Genomic DNA, 21,043 nt, shown 5'->3' with positions numbered 1-21,043 from the left:
ATTCTGTATTTGGAGAACTTTGGTTGTATTACCTCAGGGCATATTTTTTAAAAGATGCCTAACACCCAGCTTGTGCCTTTAGTAGACTATAGACATATTTCAAAGACAGATTTGCACAAATTCTTTCAAACCAAAGTAGTTTTAAATACAAGAATATGGGCATATAGGCCAATCACATGCAATATCTCCTGTGGACCAGTGTCCAGCCCATTTCCAAAGCCCTTGACGGGTCTGTGCCAATTCTCATATTCTATTTTTATTTAACTAGGCAAGCCAGTTAAGAACAAATATTAATTTACAATGATGTCCTACTGGGGAACAGTGAGTTAACTGCCTTGTTCAGGTGCTGAACGACAGATTATTATTTTATTTTATTTATTTATTTTACCTTTATTTAACCAGGTAGGCAAGTTGAGAACAAGTTCTCATTTACAATTGCGACCTGGCCAAGATAAAGCAAAGCAGTTCGACAGATAAAACGACACAGAGTTACACATGGAGTAAAAACAAACATACAGTCAATAATGCAGTATAAACAAGTCTATATACAATGTGAGCAAATGAGGTGAGAAGGGAGGTAAAGGCAAAAAAGGCCATGATGGCAAAGTAAATACAATATAGCAAGTAAAATACTGGAATGGTAGTTTTGCAATGGAAGAATGTGCAAAGTAGAAATAAAAAAATAATGGGGTGCAAAGGAGCAAAATAAATAAATAAATTAAAATTAAATACAGTTGGGAAAGAGGTAGTTGTTTGGGCTAAATTATAGGTGGGCTATGTACAGGTGCAGTAATCTGTGAGCTGCTCTGACAGTTGGTGCTTAAAGCTAGTGAGGGAGATAAGTGTTTCCAGTTTCAGAGATTTTTGTAGTTCGTTCCAGTCATTGGCAGAAGAGAACTGGAAGGAGAGGCGGCCAAAGAAAGAATTGGTTTTGGGGGTGACTAGAGAGATATACCTGCTGGAGCGTGTGCTACAGGTGGGAGATGCTATGGTGACCAGCGAGCTGAGATAAGGGGGGACTTTACCTAGCAGGGTCTTGTAGATGAAGTTATTATCCAGTTATGCCAGTTATTATCTTGTCAGCTCTGGATTTGATCCAGCATACATACTGGTCCAACGCTCTAACCACTAGGCTACTTGCCGCCCCAAAATCTATAGACAGTATAAACAAGTGAATCCACTGATATACTGTACGTACTGTAGGGGGTTGAACTTCATTCCAAACAAACATCTGTTGCAGTGTCAATAACTTGGCTCCTGCAGCTATTTCACTGCTAATTAATGGTGTGGGTGGGGGGTAAAGGAGGTATTAACAACAAGGGCATCCATGTTTGATGCTGCCTTTGTAAAGAGAAAGAGAGAGAGAGAGGAGAGAGAGGGGAGAGAGAGCAAGAGCTCCCTCCTCCCAGCCTCTTCCATTCTCAGGCTGTAATCTATCAGTCAGTGGGACAGCAATTAACGGAGACCTGTCCACAACTTGTCTGCAAAGGGGGTGGGGTGTGTGTGGAGGGCTGGGGGCAACATGGCTTACATTAAATATGGTGAACCCTGTCATTACCGGTCACTAAAACGCTTCAGCTTTGTTATTTATAGGACAAGGGCAGAAATGGCAACAAGCTTGCACAGTCTCACAGCAGAATTGGATGTTCATCCACATTCTCCAAACTTCAAATTTCGAAGTTGCTCCAAAGGTCAAATTTCGAAGAGCTTTTGTTGCTACTGCTGCTCTGTTATCATTCCATTTCTCAAACTTCGAAGTTAAGGGTTAAGGGTTAAGCTTAGGCACACATTCCAAATTATTAAGGAAAGGGTTAAGGTTTGGGATAGGATTAAAACCAAAATAAAAAATAAAAAACTGTTCTGATCCAGAGTCATGTGATTACACCCATACAGCAAAACCCAAGCCTACTCGATGGTAATAGCACTCACTGTTATGCCTAGTGGCCAGTTGTGAAGGCATTTTCTGACGTCCTCAGGACATGGATAGACGTCCAATTTTGACATCAATCATAAATGACCTGGCTGAGAAATAGCCCTTAACCACAGACTATAGGTTCAGATTACCCTATAACCCCCAAGCATAATCCTATTAAGGGAATGATAATTAACTGACCCTGCATAAGTGCTTGGGGGCAACAAGTCAAACATCCATGAGCTGAACAGTATCCTCAAGCACACATAATATAGGCCTTCTAATAAGTCCAGAGAGCCTTATTAGACTGTTCTAGAATACGTCTAAGCTAAAAGTCCAGGTGTCTCAAGCAAAGGCACGAGTAGGAGTGCAGCTACAAAGACGTGTTACGCTGTCCAGTCTTGTGCAGAAACAGGAGTTAGAGTCCTACAGAAAGAGTAGGAGAGTGTTATACTGTCTGTAGCCTGCCTCCTTGTTCAACTTGCCTACCCTCCTTTTTTTTCTCTCCTCTCTGTGTCTCCCTGCCCGGAGCTGAGGAACGCATTACTTGCTTTGTCCTCTGTTCTGTTCACATTGTCGGTTCGGTGCCATACCATGGCCCATCCTAATAAAGGCCATAACAGAAGCAAAAGAAAAACCTATTCACTGTATTCCCCATTATCTTCTACGTGGACAATATGCTTGAAAGATGACATGATCAGAAGTTAATTAGCCCTTATTGTCCAATTCTGCTTTTGTTCTCAATGCTCGTTAGAAGTCCACCGCAAGAGAATCGCTCTACGGAATTCAGAGAAGCAGTTTGATTAATTGATACAGAAATAGGAGTTGAACCATTATTTTCTAGTGAATAATTTTGAAAAATGTTTTACTTTAACAACTAAGAATCGTATTATCCTCCATCGTTAGGGCAGTGGATGAATCAAATGCATTATTATTGCCCGAGTCTGTATTATTTAAATATTTAAATATATATATATATGGGCTACAGAAGCCATATGGCATGAAGTCATTTGAAGCTATGTGGCATAAAGTATTACAAGCCTTAGAAATATCCAAAGGATGAAACATAAGAAAAATAAGGTTATTATGAGAACAAAGAAGATAGGCATGGATACTGTGGGAACATGTAGGTTTGAGCAAGTATGATGTCATTAATGTTTGTTGAAATATACAATATGTATGTACATCTGAGTTGGTGTTTTTTGTTGTTGTCTTTTTTTCTTTATGTTGAAGGTCGGTATTAAGTCTCAGCCAATGTCATGTCTAATTTAGTGGGTCCATGTCTGTGAAATGTTAAGTTGTCTGTTGTGTTTTGTCTATGTCTATTGTCTAAAAAAACCTAAATCAAATCGTCCACATTTTTGGGGGGGGGACAGAATTTGTGTTGCCCAAAATGAAAAACAGTGAAAAGCAGTCTACTGCTTGACCTGTTGAGTTTTTTTTTGAAGAAACACTAACACTTGTCTTAATAAACCATTTCAAAGGACTCTTCAATAGCTCCCTTGAATCAATGTGTCGTTATAATATATGCAGTACTCCAAGGCTCTCCAAGGATGTTCCTTTTGCCAGAAGAAATTCATATTTTCAAACGCACAACAGAAACATATATTTCAATCCAAGATGTGCACCCAACTAACAGGAGCAAAACGTTTATCTTCATCGAGATGGCTGGATCCGAAGTGAAGAAGAGCATATTGTAAAATTCTGCTTTCGTCTGAATTCAGAGAAGCAGTTTCATTAATCAATACAAAAACAAAAATAAGAGTTGAACCATTTTGATAAAACTTTTACTTCAGAAATGGAAATCAAGCGATCCTCCAAATCAAATCAATTGTCATGATCGCATACACATATGTTATTGTAGGTGTATTCATCTTTAAAACAGTGGATGAATCAAATGCATTATTATTGAAATGTTGAAAAAATGTGGGCTACAGATAGAAATAAAATAATATATATTTTTTTTGAAGCCATAGGGCATAAAAACCCTAGAAATATCCAGATGATTAAACAATGAGATTGTTTTGTTATGAGAACAAACAAGATGGGTATGGATTCTGTGAGAACATGTACAGTTGAAGTCGGAAGTTTACAAACACCTTAGCCAAATCCATTAAAACTCAGTTTTTCACAATTCCTGACATTTAATCCTAGTAAAAATGCCCTGTCTTAGGTCAGTTAGGATCACCACTTTATTTTAAGTATGTGAAATGTCAGACAAATAGTGGAGATAATTATTGATTTCAGGTTTTATTTCTTTCATCACATTCCCAGTGGGTCAGAAGGTTACATACACTCAATTAGTTTTTTGTATCATTGCCTTTAAATTGTTTAACTTGGGTCAAATGTTTTGGGTAGCCTTCCACAAGCTTCCCCATTCCTCCTGACAGAGCTGGTTTAACGGAGTCAGGTTTGTAGGCCTCTTTCCTCGCAAATGCTTTTTCTGTTCTGCCCACACATTTTTTTATATGATTGCGGTCAGGGCTTTGTGATGGCCACTCCAATATCTTGTCTTTGTTGTCCATAAGCCATTTTGCCACAAAGTATGCTTGGGGCCATTGTCTGTTTGGAAGACCAATTTGCGACCAAGCTTTAACTTCCTGACTAATGTCTTGAGATGTTGCTTCAATATAGTGTGCACCAGTCCCTCCTGCAGCAAAGCACCCCCACAACATGATGCTGCCACCATCGTGCTTCACTGTTGGGATGGTGTTCTTCGGCTTGCAAGCCTCCCCCTTCTTCCTCCAAACATAACGATGGTCATTATTGGCAAACAGTTCTATTTTTGTTTCATCAGACCAGAGGACATTTCTCCAAAAAAGTACGATCTTTGTCCCCATGTGCGGTTGCAAACTGTAGTCTGGCTTTTTTCTGACGGTTTTGGAGCAGTGACTTCTTCCTTGCTGAGCGGCCTTTCAGGTTATGTCAATATAGGACTCGTTTTACTGTGGATATAGATACATTTGTACCTGTTTCCTCCAGCATCTTCACAATATCCTGTGCTGTTGTTCTGGGATTGATTGCACTTTTGCACCAAAATATGTTCATCTCTAGGAGACAGAACGCGTCTTCTTCCTGAGCGGTATGATGGCTGCGTAGTCCCATATACTGATAACAAGTTCAAACAGGTGCCATTAATACAGGTAACGAGTGGAGGACAGAGGAGCCTCTTAAAGAAGAAGTTATAGGTCTGTGAGAGCCAGAAATCTTGCTTGTTTGTAGGTGACCAAATACTTATTTTCCACCATAATTTGCAAATAAATTCATAAAAAATCCTACAATGTGATTTTCTGGATTTTTTTCTCATTTTGTCTGTCATAGTTGAAGTGTACCTATGATGAAGATTACAGGCCTCTCTCATCTTTTTAAGTGGGAGAACTTGCACAATTGGTGGCTGACTAAATACTTTTTTGCCCCACTGTATATTATAGAACTAAAAGGGTCCTACATTTCAAAATAAAAAAAATTCCATAGTATGACCGTCTTAAAACAATTCCATATGTCAGCTTAGAGCCCCACTGTATATTATAGAACTAAAAGGGTCCTACATTTCAAAAGAAAAAAAATTCCATATGTCAGCTTAGAACCCCCCCCCCCACACACACACACATCCCCAATCTCATAGACACCCAGAAATAGCCTACAGTATACACTTGCTCAAGTCTCAGAATGCATACAGCTAAGTGCAGCATAGCCTCCAGTCCAAGATTCTTAATATAATCATATCAGCAGCAGAGCTCAAGCAAGACAGCTCCCTAATTAGACCTGAGAAAAACCAATAGATTCACTGAGGAGTTAATTTGACCTGCAACCACCAACCCTTCTCTCTCTCTCTCTCTCTCTCTCTCTCTCTCTTGCATCCCCCTCCCCCTCTCTCTCCCCCTCTATTTCTCTCTTCGTCAGTATAAGCCACACAGTTCTCACCTGCTCTGATCCCATCCGTCAGCAGCTTAAGTGGCGTATGTTGGTGTGTTATGAGGCTGATTATGTTTGTTTTCTCTTGAATATTCATCAGTTTCTCAAAGTTTTACAGCCAGGAAGACACCTCATTAACTACAAACCTGATTGCACAGGGTTGAAAAAACACACACTTATTTACAACGATTTGCTGTGAATTAAATATGTGCTGCTTCAATGGTATTTTAAAGATTTCCATCCTGAACGGTATTGTTATAATAATACATTTTCTATAGAAACTGATAACATCAAGTGTAACAAATAAAAATATTACTCTGAAAATTATTATCCATAAATCTGCCATGTTTTCTATGGCATAGACTGACCAGATGAATCCAGTTGAACGCTATGATCCCTTATTGATGTCACTTGTTAAATCCACTTCAATCAGTGTAAATGAAGCGGAGGAGACAGGTTAAAGAAGGATGTTTAAACCTTGAGACAATTGAGACATTGAATGTGTATGTGTGCCATTCAGAGAGTGAATGGACAAGACAAAAGATTGAAGTACCTTTGAACAGAGTATGGTGGTAGGTGCCAGGGGCACCAGTTTGTGTCAAGAACTGCAACGCTGCTGGGGTTTTCTCACTCAAACATTTCCAGCATGTATCAAGAATGGTCCACCACCCAAAGAACATCCAAACAATTTGGCACATCTGTGGGAAGCATTGGAGTCAACATGGGCCAGCATTCAAATCAAATCATTTTGTATTTGTCACATGTGCCGAATAATACCCGTGGAACGCTTTCGACACCTGGTAGAGTCCATGCCCCAAAGAATTTAGGCTGTTCTGAGGCCAAAAAAACCAACAACTCAATATTAAAAAACTCAATATTAGGAAGGTGTTCTTAACTTTTTGTATTGCACATATCTTGTGCCAAGCAACACGAAAGGAGCATCAACTAAAAGCCTGTTATAAAATAGATGGAATTCAATGTTGCCCGACCATCAAAGGTAAACGGAAGCTTGTTTGCCTAGTGTTGTCATAGCCACACGGGAAATACAATAACCCGAAACCTGGACCTGAGGAACAACTATAGCACTGCAGATACAAACAGGTTTTGATCTCCCTTCCAAGAATTATTACAGGCAGTTTTACAAATATCATTCTTTTTTTTTATAGTAGAATGGGAAAGAACATCTTTTAAATATTTTGATCTTTGCAAATAGCCTATATTACCAAGATTGGGTAACATTGTTCCATACCAATCCCTTTCATATCTAAAACAGGGGTTGAAGGCAAACCTTGGGCAGTCAGCCTATAGGCTAGTGTAGGACATTTACTGTATGTTTATAATGAAAATAATTCCTTTGATCTTTTTATAGATTCTCTGTGAAATTCTTTAATAATCTTCCAAGTTTGGGGAAAACTTGATTCATTATTCAATATGTTGCATAAATATTCCACTGTTTTCCCTAATTGGTACGATACATCTAGTACATGTATATCTACACTGGACAAAAATATAATTACAACGTTTTTTCTGAGTTACAGTTCATTGTGAGAAATCAGTCAATTGAAATAAATAAATTAGGCCCTAATCTACCGATTTCACATGAATGGGAATACAGATATGCATCTGTTGGTCACAGAATGAATAGTCCGGGTAGCCATTCGAGTAGCTGTTCAGGAGTCTTATGGCTTGAGGGTAAAAGCTGTTGAGAAGCCTTTTGGTCCAAGACTTGGCGCTCCGGTACCGCTTGCCATGCGGTAGCAGATAGAACAGTCTGTGACTGGGGTGGATGGAGTCTGACAATTTTTTAGGGCCTTCCTCTCACACCGCCTGGTATCGAGGTCCTGGATGGCAGGCAGCTTAGCCCCAATGATGTGCTGGGCCATTCGCACTACCCTCTGAAGTGCCTTCGGTCGGATGCTGGGTATTTGCCGTACCAGGCAGTGATTCAACCAGTCATGCTCTCAATGTTGCAGCTGTAGAACCTTATTGAGCATCTGAAGGCGCATACCAAATATTTGTAGTTTCCTGAGGGGGAATAGGTTTTGTCGTGACCTCATCATGACTGTCTTGGTGTGTTTGGACCATTCTAGTTTGTTGGTGATGTTGACACCAAGGAACTTGAAGCTCTCAACCTGCTGCACTGTAGCCTGTTGATGAGAATGAGGGTGTGCTCGGTGCTCTGGCACCACCTGGCAAGGTCTCCTCCTCCTCATAGGCTGTGAGCCATTACCTGCCTTTCAAACCACTCCATGGCTACGGACGTGAGTTCTACGGGTCGGTAGTCATTAAGGCAGGTTACCTTAGTGTTCTTGGGCACAGGGATTATGGTGTTCTGCTTGAAACATGTTGGTATTACAAACTCAATCGAGGACACGTTGAAAATGTCAGTGAAGACATCTGCCAGTTGGTCAGCACATGCCCGGAGCACCCGTCCTGGTAATCTGTCTGGCCCAGCAACCTTGTGAATGTTGACCTGTTTAAAGATCTTGCTCACACCGGCTACGGAGAGCGTGATCACACAGTCACCCAGAACAGCTGATTCTCTCATGCGTGCCTCAGTGTTGCTTGCCTCAAATCGAGCATGGAAGTAATTTAGCTCGTCTGGTAGGCTCGTGTCACTTGTCAGCTCGCGGCTGTGCTTCCCTTTGTAGTCTGTAATGGTTTGCAAGCCCTGCCACATCCAACACACGTCAGAGCCGATGTAGTACGATTCAATCTTAGTCCTGTATTGGCGCTTTGCCTGTTTGATGGTTCATCTGAGGGCGTAGCAGGATTTCTTATAAGCTCCTTGAAAGCAGCAGCTCTACCCTTTAGCTCAGTGTGAATGTTACCTGTAATCCGTGACTTCTGGTTGGGGTGTGTACGTACAGTCACTGTGGGGACAACATCATCGATGCACTTATATTGATGAAGCCGGTGACTGAGGTGGTGTACTCCTCAATGCCATTGGAGGAATCCCGGAACATACTCCAGTCTGTGCTAGCAAAACAGTCCTGTAGCTTAGCATCTGAGTCATCCGACCAGTTTTCTATTGACCGAGTCACTGGTGCTTCCTACTTTAGTTTTTGCTTGTAAGCAGGAATCAGGAGGATTGCCCGGGTGGCTGGTCTCAGACAAACCTGTAGGTGAAGAAGCCGGAGGTCGGTGGAGGTCCTGGGCTGGCATGGTTACATGTGGTCTGCGGTTTTGAGGCCTGTTGGACGTACTGCCAAATTCTCTAAAACGACGTCAGAGGCGGCTTATGGTAGAGGAATGAACATGCAAATCTCAGCATCCCAAATGCACGCTCCCAACTTGAGACATCTGTGGCATTGTGTTGTGTGACAACACAGCACATTTTAGAGTATTGTTCCTAGCACAAGGTTCACCTGTGTAATGATTATGCTGTTTAATAATTGTCTTGATATGCCACACCTGTCAGGTGGATGGATTATTTTAGCAAAGGAGAAATGCTTACTAACAGGGATGTAAACATGTGGACCATTTCTGGGATCTTTTATCTCAGCTCATGAAACATGGGACCAACACTTTACATGCGTTTATATGTTGGTTCAGTGAGTCTATATTTGCTCACGTGTTTGTTCCTAAACTTACATGCTCTTTACAATTTACATCACAGCATTGCAAATTTCTGTAAATAATCTATGTTGTTTATACATACATACATACAGCATATGAGCTGCGTATAAACCAGTCATACGCCCATTTTTTTTTTTGTATCAATAAAAGTTCATAAACCTGAACCTGACAGCACAGGCTATTTATAATGTAGATACGTCAACCAATGAAAGATCAAAGTGTATTTTGGTCACACCCTTCTCTGACCTGAAAACAAAGGCTGTTATAATTCCAAACTGTGTTGGTTTTTAACACCTCTGTGTTTTGTTCTCCCAGAGTGTCTGAATAACTATGGCACGTCCACAATGCTAAAGTCTAACCTTGGACAGGTACGGATCCTGTCCCCCAATACCGAAGGACCAGGAATGGTTAGTAGAATATAGACTATTCATTTCAAAACCACTGAAGCACAGGATGAGAAAATAGGGAAAATCTATACAATCCCCGGTAACGAACAAACCCCCCCGATAGGTTGCAGGACAACTGACGGGGGGAAGAGAGGAGGAGAGAAAGGGTTGAGAGGAAACAGGTGAGCACAGCGGGTGTGTTACGGAAGAGAGGAGGAGAGGAGGAGAGGAGAGAGAGAAAGGGTTGAGAGGAAACAGGTGAGCACAGCGCGTGTGTTACGGAAGAGCGGAGGAGAGGAGGAGAGGAGGAGAGGAGGAGAGGAGAGAGAGAAAGGGTTGAGAGGAAACAGGTGAGCACAGCGGGTGTGTTACGGAAGAGAGGAGGAGAGGAGGAGAGAGAGAGAGAAAGGGTTGAGAGGAAACAGGTGAGCACAGCGGGTGTGTTACGGAAGAGCGGAGGAGAGGAGGAGAGGAGAGAGAGAAAGGGTTGAGAGGAAACAGGTGAGCACAGCGGGTGTGTTACGGAAGAGCGGAGGAGAGGAGGAGAGGAGAGAGAGAAAGGGTTGAGAGGAAACAGGTGAGCACAGCGGGTGTGTTACGGAAGAGAGGAGGAGAGGAGGAGAGGAGGAGAGAGAGAGAGAATGTCAGTATGCAAATCAGATGACGTCGAGGGAAGAACGAGAGAAGGAGTGAGTGGAGCTACTGATGTTGGCGATGTCACGTCTACCCTCGTCTACCCCTCGTCTTTCCCCTGATACAAATGTATTAGCTCTACGTGAGTTCGGATGGACCACCTCGGGAAAGACGAGCGTCAAGACGAGTGTACGCCCGGCAACAGTGTAAAACGCAGTGTCAAGATACTTTATAATAAGGCAGCCTTTTGAGAACCCCAAAAATCCCTTGTTTATATACAGTACCAATACACAATGCATGGGAAACGTTGAATATGCAAGTGTGTGTTTTTGTGCGTGTGTGTGTCACTGTCTGTAGAAATGGATGTAGAGGAGAAGAGGAGATGCTCTGAGTGAGACAATCCAGTTAAACACTCACGGACTGAATGTATGGCCTCCACTATCAACAGAGAGACACATAATAAAAAGAGAAGAGATCAGCAGGCTAACAAGCTCTATGAAACGATACCAGCCATCCTAAGATTGCTGTAACCTTGACTTCACCTCTAGATGCCTCGAGGTGGTGGGGGGGGGGGGGAAATACAATTGTGAAAGAAAGAAAAATGTGATTATCAGACGGAGAGAGTGAAAGGATAGTGGTAAATAGTTTCACTTTGAGAGAGAGCGAGAGATTGGAATGTGAGCTCCCTATGTATTTGCTAGTGTGCGTGTGTGTGTGTGTGTGCGTGTTCATGTGCGTGTGTGTGTGTGTGTGCGTGTGCCTGTGCGTGTGTGCATGTGTGTGCGTGTGTGTCTGCATACAAGCTGAGGGAAAAAGACCAAGCTGGTTGTATAGTTTGAATAACATGCTGTTGATTTGTAATTTCACAGTGATGTGGCATTGGAGGGGCAGGCAATGTTGCTGTCAGTTACAATCACCACAGTGACCGCCTCTTGATGGACAGCTGCTATTGGATTCATATCCACTCTTGCTCACTTTCAATTACTCTCTAAAGACATGGCCTTCAGTTCGCGTTGTCATCGTGTGTATGACTCTGTGTGTGAGTGAGTGTGTGTGTGTGTGTGTGTGTGTGTGTGTGTGTGTGTGTGTGTGTGTGTGTGTGTGTGTGTGTGTGTGTGTGTGTGTGTGTGTGTGTGTGTGTGTGTGTGTGTATGTGTGTGTGTGTGTGTGTGTGTGCGTGTGTGTGTGTGTGTGTGTGTGTGCGTGTGTGTGTGTGTGTGTGTGTGAGTTGTCAGCCAGATTGTGCCTTGCCTTATTGGGAGCACACGCTCACACATACAGCCACTGACAGCAGAGTTCTAGAAGGGGCTCATCCTGATTCAACCATGGCTTTAGACTCCTCACACCGTGAAAATATGAGCTCTGGAAATCAGTTGTCCCTGGATGGAGATCAAGAGACTGCAAGTGATTGAATTGCGTGTTGATAAGTGTGCCCTATATCTGAATCTAAAGGGCATTTCCATCTAAATGTACCCATGAGCACCATCATGTGAGGTTCATAGGAGCTAATCAAATTGGGTGTCAAATGAAAGCTAAGAGTCTATATTTGTGGGAAATGAAGGAACAGATACATTTTTCAACCATTTTCCATCTAAACAAGTGAAGGCTTTGATTTGTGGATTAACAGATGGAACACATCATGTGGACGTAAAGACCCAACTAATATCGACACGGACTATTTCATTTTGCAGACACGGCTTGCCTTCTGTAAATTTAAAATATAGGCCGTGTGCCTTGTAATTCTGTCACCAAAAACACACATATTTTCTGACATTTTCTCATTTCTCTCCCTCATGAGGGAGGATAATGAAAGTTCACAGCAGTAACATTGGTGGACCTACCAATAAGTTATAGTGATTTTACTAATATACATTTTGTCTATGAATTACTAAGTGATTAAAACGTGTAATTGTGTTACCTAATTGATAAGGGTATTACAAAAAATGCGGTAACAGAATTATTGCAACTGACTTGGCTACAATGGGAATCATAGAAGTCATAAACCACATTTGGGTCTCCTGTTACTGTCCTCTCTTCCACTGACATACTGTTATGTCCAGCTCATAGTGTCTCCTGTTACTGTCCTCTCTTCCACTGACATACTGTTATGTTCAGCTCATAGTGTCTCCTGTTACTGTCCTCTCTTCCACTGACATACTGTTATGTTCAGCTCATAGTGTCTCCTGTTATGTTCAGCTCATAGTGTCTGCTGCTACTGTCCTCCCTTCCACTGACATACTGTTATGTCCAGCTCATAGTGTCTCCTGTTACTGTCCTCTCTTCCACTGACATACTGTTATGTTCAGCTCATAGTGTCTCCTGTTACTGTCCTCTCTTCCACTGACATACTGTTATGTTCAGCTCATAGTGTCTCCTGTTACTGTCCTCTCTTCCACTGACATACTGTTATGTTCAGCTCATAGTGTCTCCTGTTACTGTCCTCTCTTCCACTGACATACTGTTATGTTCAGCTCATAGTGTCTCCTGTTACTGTCCTCTCTTCCACTGACATACTGTTATGTTCAGCTCATAGTGTCTCCTGTTACTGTCCTCTCTTCCACTGACCTACTGTTATGTTCAGCTCATAGTGTCTCCTGTTACTGTCCTCCCTTCCACTGACATACTGTTATGTTCAGCTCATAGTGTCTCCTGTTACTGTCCTCTCTTCCACTGACATACTGTTATGTTCAGCTCATAGTGTCTCCTGTTACTGTCCTCTCTTCCACTGACATACTGTTATGTTCAGCTCATAGTGTCTCCTGTTACTGTCCTCTCTTCCACTGACCTACTGTTATGTTCAGCTCATAGTGTCTCCTGTTACTGTCCTCCCTTCCACTGACATACTGTTATGTTCAGCTCATAGTGTCTCCTGTTACTGTCCTCTATTCCACTGACTGTTATGTTCAGCTCATAGTGTCTCCTGCTAAATCATATCAAATCAAATCACATGTTATTTGTCACTTACACATGGTTAGCACATGTTAATGCGAGTGTTGCGAAATGCTTGTGCTTCTTGTGCCGACTAGTAATTAGTCATATCTAACAAGTAATCTAACCTAATAATTTCACAACAACTACTTCATACACACACAAGTGTAAAGGAATGAATAAGAATATTTACATATAAATACATGGATGAGTGATGGCCGAATGGCATTGGCAAGATGCAGTAGATGGTATAGAGTTCAGTATATACATGATGAGATGAGTACTGTAGGGTATGTAAACATTATATAAAGTGGCATTGTTTAAAGTGGTTTGTGACACATTTATTACATACATTTTTTCCATTATTAAAGTGGCTGGAGTTGAGTCAGTATGTTGGCAGCAGCCACTCAAGGTTAGTGATGGCTGTTTAACAGTCTGATGGCCTTGAGATAGAAGCTGTTTTTCAGTCTCTCGGTCCCCATTTTGATGCACCTGTACTTTCCTCGCCTTCTGGATGATAGCGGGGTGAACAGGCAGTGGCTCGGGTAGTTGTTGTCCTTGATGATCTTTTTGGCCTTCCTGTGACATCGGGTGGTGTAGGTGTCCTGGAGGGCAGGTAGTTTGCCCCCGGTGATGCGTTGTGCAGACCTCACTACCCTCTGGAGAGCCTTACGGTTGTGGGCGGAGCAGTTGCCGTACCAGGCGGTGATACAGCCCGACAGGATGCTCTCGATTGTGCATCAACTCATAGTGTCTCCTGCTACTGTCCTCTCTTCCACTGACATACTGTTATGTTCAGCTCATAGTGTCTGCTGCTACTGTCCTCCCTTCCACTGGCATACTGTTATGTTCAGCTAATAGTGTCTCCTGTTACTGTCCTCTCTTCCACTGGCATACTGTTATGTTCAGCTAATAGTGTCTCCTGTTACTGTCCTCCCTTCCACTGGCATACTGTTATGTTCAGCTCATAGTGTCTCCTGTTACTGTCCTCTCTTCCACTGACTGTTATGTTCAGCTAATAGTGTCTCCTGTTACTGTCCTCTCTTCCACTGACATACTGTTATGTTCAGCTCATAGTTTCTCCTGTTATGTTCAGCTCATAGTGTCTCCTGCTACTGTCCTCCCTTCCACTGACATACTGTTATGTTCAGCTCCTAGTGTCTCCTGTTACTGTCCTCTCTTCCACTGACATACTGTTATGTTCAGCTCATAGTGTCTCGTATGAGCAAGAGTGTTAAAACAGTCTGGACAACCCCTCCCTCCCTCACCGCTCTCACTCCCTCTCTCTGCCTTTGTCTCTCACCTCTCCCAGTTCTTACTGACACCTCTCCATGAGCCCCTTGAAACCAGCATCCTAACCCACTGATCACCGACTGACACTGGATGTCCATGGAAGTTGAAAAGTAGTTGAAATTAGGTCAGTCCACCCTGGCCTTGATGTTAGCGTCCACAGATCGACTGGACTGGACCAAATCTGGACCTATCAAAGACTATGTTTCACATGTTTGGACAGCACAGTACAGTTCAGTGAGTAGAGCACGGTACAGTGAACAGAGAACAGTAGACTACAGTCCAATAAAATACAGTAGTAAAGTACAGTACAGCACAGTACTGTACAGTGAGTAGAGCTCAATAGAGTACAGTACAATGCAGTACTGGGTACAGTACAACACAGTTTTGTACAGTGAGTAGAGCTCAATAGAGTACAGTACAATATTGTATGATGCAGTACAGTACAATGAGTAGAGCAGAGTAGAGTACAGTAGAGTACAGTACATTGTACTCTACTCAACTGTACTATACTCTATTGCACTGAACTGAATTCTACCCTACTCTACTTTACTCTGGTCTGCTGTGTTGTACTCCACTGTACTTTACTGTGCTGTGCTGCGCTGTGATGCCCAAACTTGTGCAACATCAGGAAAATGACATTCACATCCCTAATTATGCATTTCTGTGTAGCACAGATCAGGGACCCATGATGTGATTCCAGTTACTGTAATTCCGTGAACGGGTGTAAATCCACTTCACTTACTGTAGTTCAACAAACAAAATAGATCATTTTCTAACTCATTGTGGCATGTCATAGCTGACATAGCTGACACATTCTCTGTTCAGAAATCTTTTCATCTGATTTCATAGCAGATATTTAACAGTGTTAGGAAAGCGTGGTCACATAAAAAAAACGTTTCTCCGTTACCAATGTTTCCATCTGCACAGTTCTTCGACGAAATCATTTTTTTGTGCATTTTTCAGTGGGAATTGTTAAAAGTTGTGCATAGTTGTATCGTTTTTAAATGTATGGGTTTTGTTTGGCATACTTTTGAAATGAAAAAACCCCAGAGTAAAGCGTAATCCCGTTGCCATGGAATTGCCCTAAAGCAATGCTCAAAGAAGTTGTTCTGATGTTGTGAGGGCAAAGTCGGCAGGACATGGTGAGGGCGTAGTAGGCAGGACATGGTGAGGGCGTAGTAGGCAGCACATGGTGAGGGCGTAGTAGGCAGGACATGGTGAGGGTGTAGTAGGCAGGACATGGTGAGGGCGTAGTAGGCAGGACATAGTGAGGGCGTAGTAGGCAGGACATGGTGAGGGCGTAGTCGGCAGCACATGGTGAGGGCGTAGTAGGCAGGACATAGTGAGGGCGTAGTCGGCAGCACATGGTGAGGGCGTAGTAGGCAGGACATAGTGAGGGCATAGTCGGCAGCACATGGTGAGGGCGTAGTAGGCAGCACATGGTGAGGGCGTAGTAGGCAGCACATGGTGAGGGCGTAGTAGGCAGCACATGGTGAGGGCGTAGTAGGCAGCGCATGGTGAGGGCGTAGTAGGCAGGACATAGTGAGGGCGTAGTCGGTAGCGCATGGTGAGGGCGTAGTAGGCAGCACATGGTGAGGGCGTAGTCGGTAGCGCATGGTGAGGGCGTAGTAGGCAGGACATAGTGAGGGCGTAGTAGGCAGCACATGGTGAGGGCGTAGTAGGCAGCACATGGTGAGGGCGTAGTCGGTAGCGCATGGTGAGGGCGTAGTAGGCAGGACATGGTGAGGGCGTAGTAGGCAGCACATGGTGAGGGCGTAGTAGGCAGCACATGGTGAGGGCGTAGTAGGCAGCGCATGGTGAGGGCGTAGTAGGCAGGACATAGTGAGGGCGTAGTCGGTAGCGCATGGTGAGGGCGTAGTAGGCATCACATGGTGAGGGCGTAGTCGGTAGCGCATGGTGAGGGCGTAGTAGGCAGGACATAGTGAGGGCGTAGTCGGTAGCGCATGGTGAGGGCGTAGTAGGCAGGACATAGTGAGGGCGTAGTAGGCAGCGCATGGTGAGGGCTTAGTTGGCAGCACATGGTGAGGGCGTAGTAGGCAGCGCATGGTGAGGGCGTAGTCGGCAGCACATGGTGAGGGCGTAGTAGGCAGCGCATGGTGAGGGCAAAGTCGGCAGCACATGGTGAGGGCGTAGTAGGCAGGACATAGTGAGGGCGTAGTCGGTAGCGCATGGTGAGGGCGTAGTAGGCAGCGCATGGTGAGGGCAAAGTCGGCAGCACATGGTGAGGGCGTAGTAGGCAGGACATAGTGAGGGCGTAGTCAGTAGCGCATGGTGAGGGCGTAGTAGGCAGGACATAGTGAGGGCGTAGTCGGTAGCGCATGGTGAGGGCGTAGTAGGCAGCGCATGGTGAGGGCGTAGTAGGCAGGACATAGTGAGGGCATAGTAAGCAGGACATAGTGAGGGCGTAGTTGGTAGCGCATGGTGAGGGCGTAGTAGGCAGCGCATGGTGAGGGCGTAGTAGGCAGGACATAGTGAGGGCGTAGTCGGCAGCACATGGTGAGGGCATAGTAGGCAGGACATAGTGAGGGCGTAGTCGGCAGCACATGGTGAGGGCGTAGTAGGCAGCGCATGGTGAGGGTGTAGTAGGCAGGACATAGTGAGGGCGTAGTCGGTAGCACATGGTGAGGGCGTAGTAGGCAGCACATGGTGAGGGCGTAGTAGGCAGGACATGGTGAGGGTGTAGTTGGCAGCACATGGTGAGGGCATAGTAGGCAGGACATAGTGAGGGCGTAGTCGGTAGCACATGGTGAGGGCGTAGTAGGCACTACATGGTGAGGGCGTAGTAGGCAGCGCATGGTGAGGGCGTAGTTGGCAGCACATGGTGAGGGCGTATTAGGCAGCGCATGGTGAGGGCGTAGTCAGTAGCGCATGGTGAGGGCGTAGTTGGCAGCACATGGTGAGGGCGTAGTAGACAGCGCATGGTGAGGGCGTAGTCGGCAGCACATGGTGAGGGCGTAGTTGGCAGCACATGGTGAGGGCGTAGTTGGCAGCACATGGTGAGGGTGTAGTCGCCAGCACATGGTGAGGGCGTAGTCTGCAGCACATGGTGAGGGCATACTCGGCAGCACATGGTGAGGGCAAAGTCGACAGCACATGGTGAGGGCGTAGTAGGCAGCACATGGTGAGGGTGTCCTCGGCAGCACATGGTGAGGGCGTATTAGGCAGCGCATGGTGAGGGCGTAGTCGGTAGCGCATGGTGAGGGCGAAGTCGGCAGCGTATGGTGAGTGCGTAGTCATCAGCAAATGGTGAGAGCGTTGTCGGCAGTGCATGGTGAGAGTGTTGTCGGCAGCGTATAGTGAGGGCATACTCGGCAGCACATGGTGAGGGCGTAGTCGGCAGCACATGGTGAGGGCGTAGTCTGCAGCACATGGTGAGGGCGTAGTCGGCAGCACATGGTGAGGGCATACTCAGCAGCACATGGTGAGGGCGTAGTCGGCAGCACATGGTGAGGGCGTAGTCGGCAGCACATGGTGAGGGCATACTCGGCAGCACATGGTGAGGGCGTAGTCGGCAGCACATGGTGAGGGCGTAGTCTGCAGCACATTGTGAGGGCGTAGTTGGCAGCACATGGTGAGGGCGTAGTCTGCAGCACATTGTGAGGGCGTAGTTGGCAGCACATGGCATGAAAGCAATAGGGATGTCTCGCTGGATCTTCAAACTGTAAACCATCAAACTGAACTCCGTTACTGGCTGTCGTTTGTCAGGGGGGCAAAACTCAGAAAAATCTAAGGATGGCATCCTATTCCCTATTTGCTGTGTTCAAAATAGAATTCATTCCAAATGGTGTCTTATTCCCGATAGTGCCCTACTTTTGGCCAAACTAGGATGCCATTATATCCATTAATGTGATTTTTCGACCCACTCTGCTTAATGCTGTGATGTGGTTCGGAACCAGGCCAATGTAGAAAGAGAGAAAGAGAGACGGAGACCGAGAGAGAGAAGGAAATAGAGAGAGCCTGGATTACATGCAACAAATAACAACAAAGCCCTGGGGTGCTGCCATCATGAAACAACCATCAGTTCTCTATGATCAGTCATGTGTTTGCATCTAAAGCAGGACCCCAAATTGGTTGCATGGTTGCAGGGTAACGCTTATGTTTTACAGAGGCACCATCCACCATCTTATTTGCATATTCAGCTCAGCCGGTTTTCTGCCCACCAATACACAATCTACCATCTATTCGAGTCTGCTCTATGTATATTTATAGTTTAATTTTATTTATGTGCTATAACCGTTAAAGAGAAAGGTGTAAAGTAGGACATGCTGATGGGGAATTTCCTTTTTGAAAAAGGACATTTGTATGCAGGTTTGGGCCCCTATTATAAACATACATACTTGCAAGAGCACACACACACACACACACACACACACACACACACACACACACACACACACACACACACACACACACACACACACACACAGAGAACACACACACACACACACAGAGAACACACACACACACACACACACACACACAGAGAACACACACACACACAGAGAACACACACACACACACACAGAGAACATACACACACACACACACAGAGAACACACACACACACACACAGAGAACACACACACACACACACACAGAGAACACACACACACACACACACACACACACACACACACACACACACACACACACACACACACACACACACACACACACACACACACACACACACACACACACAGAGAACACACACACACACACAGAGAACACACACACACACACAGAGAACACACACAGAACACACAGACATACAGAACACATCTCCTCTTGGGTCGATGGGTTCCTTGGCTGGCAGAGCTCTCTGCAGTGAGGGGAGGCAAGTGGGAGGGGAGGCGGACACCGCTCCATCTGTGCAGGGAACAGGGGGGCCTGGCAGGCTCCCTCTGCAGAGAAGATCAGCCACCCCCTCTCTCAGCTCAGCCATCATTTCCCTCTCTGCTTTCATGTGACTGGGACTGGAGGAGCAGAAGGGGAGTGTGACCAGACAGCCAGTCCAGTCTCCTCTCTCTCCCTGTTTGGCTGTTTGGTATAATGGCTAGACAATGCACAACCCCCCATAGAGATGACACATATTCAGTTCTATGGCACCAGACCATGTTGATGGCACAACCCCCATGGTGAACACATATTTATTTCTATGGCACCACCGCCCATGTAAATATTCCATATGAATTTAATCTCGATAGCAGAGGCACCACTAGGGATGTAGTGGAGGGTAAACTGTGCTTACACACCTATCACGCTACATTAGCGTTGTTAGCATTAGTGCTTATGTAAGTGGCCAACGCTTGGGGTTGAAATAGAATGGAAGTGTTCTATTCTTCAGAGTGGTTGAAAACTGACCATATCCTCCAGCAATCAGATGGCAGGGAGAGAGAGAGAGCGAGAGGGTCTACTATCTCTGTATGCAGTCCTCAAGGACCCTCGGGGGAGGCCAACCCACATGTAACTACGGCGTTTAAATGAGCTGACAAGAAACTTAACAAATAAACCTCAGGCTCTAGCAAGAGCTCAGCATGTTTCAAAGAAAACAAATACTCAAACCCAGGTCTGCCGGTCGACAGTGGGTGAGGCAACGAAGAGACAGGCAGCCTGCGGCTGTGGTCCTCAGGGGAAGGTAATCGATGGCAGTGCGACGCGGCAATATCAGTCCTGCTGCGGCTGCCGAGCCCAGAGAATTGATGAGACAGATCACAATCAAGGGGCAGGGGAGTGACTTTGATGAAGTCCCCATGACAGCTGTGGACAGAGAAGGGAGAATATATTTGATAGGTACTCCTCTTCTGTCTGGTAGTTATATGGTCCTTTAGTCTCTCTGCCTCTTTGTGTCTGTGCATCTCTCTCTCTCTCACTCTCTTCTCACTGGAGTCATCAATCACAGTGAGCAATTGTTTTACTTGTTTATGTGTGTGTAATGTGGGTGTAATGTGGGTATCACTGAGCCCACCCTCGCAGTTGGTATATAACTGCGGTGGAGCTCGTATACCAACACATCGATGCAACACTACACTGGCCATATACATTGGCCATATCATGTGGTGTCTCTGAGTCACTCTGCCCCTCATCCTCTCTCCTCTTTGGCCCTCATCCCATGGCCTGCTGGGATGGTATCTGGCCTGCTTTTTTTATCAACACACAGCCAGGTGCGTGGTGGGTTGGTTCCTGTCTGGCCTTTATCAGTGCTGGGACAGCAACGTCCTGGTCAGAGGTGTCGGAGCGGAGGGAATGGAGGTGGAGGAGGGGCCTGCCGCAGGGGACCGACGGGCCTGCCACATCAAAAAGCCTGCGGGGCCACACCACCATCCACATACACACGTGAGCGTGCTCAAATACACATACACCCACACACACATTC

At 45.1% G+C, this 21,043-nt stretch overlaps 1 protein-coding gene across 1 annotated transcript in view; it reads right to left on the bottom strand.

The window, feature by feature from the left end:
• Positions 1-21,043, bottom strand: part of LOC109865044 (chemokine-like protein TAFA-5) — a 165,767-nt gene that overhangs the window by 122,033 nt on the left and 22,691 nt on the right. The gene's annotated exons all lie outside the window — the stretch shown is intronic.

The sequence above is a fragment of the Oncorhynchus kisutch genome, linkage group LG19 (assembly GCF_002021735.2).
Source record: "Oncorhynchus kisutch isolate 150728-3 linkage group LG19, Okis_V2, whole genome shotgun sequence".
NCBI classification, from domain to species: domain Eukaryota; kingdom Metazoa; phylum Chordata; class Actinopteri; order Salmoniformes; family Salmonidae; genus Oncorhynchus; species Oncorhynchus kisutch.
Note: the sequence above shows the minus strand (reverse complement) of the source record. Positions and strands in the feature narration are given on the sequence as shown.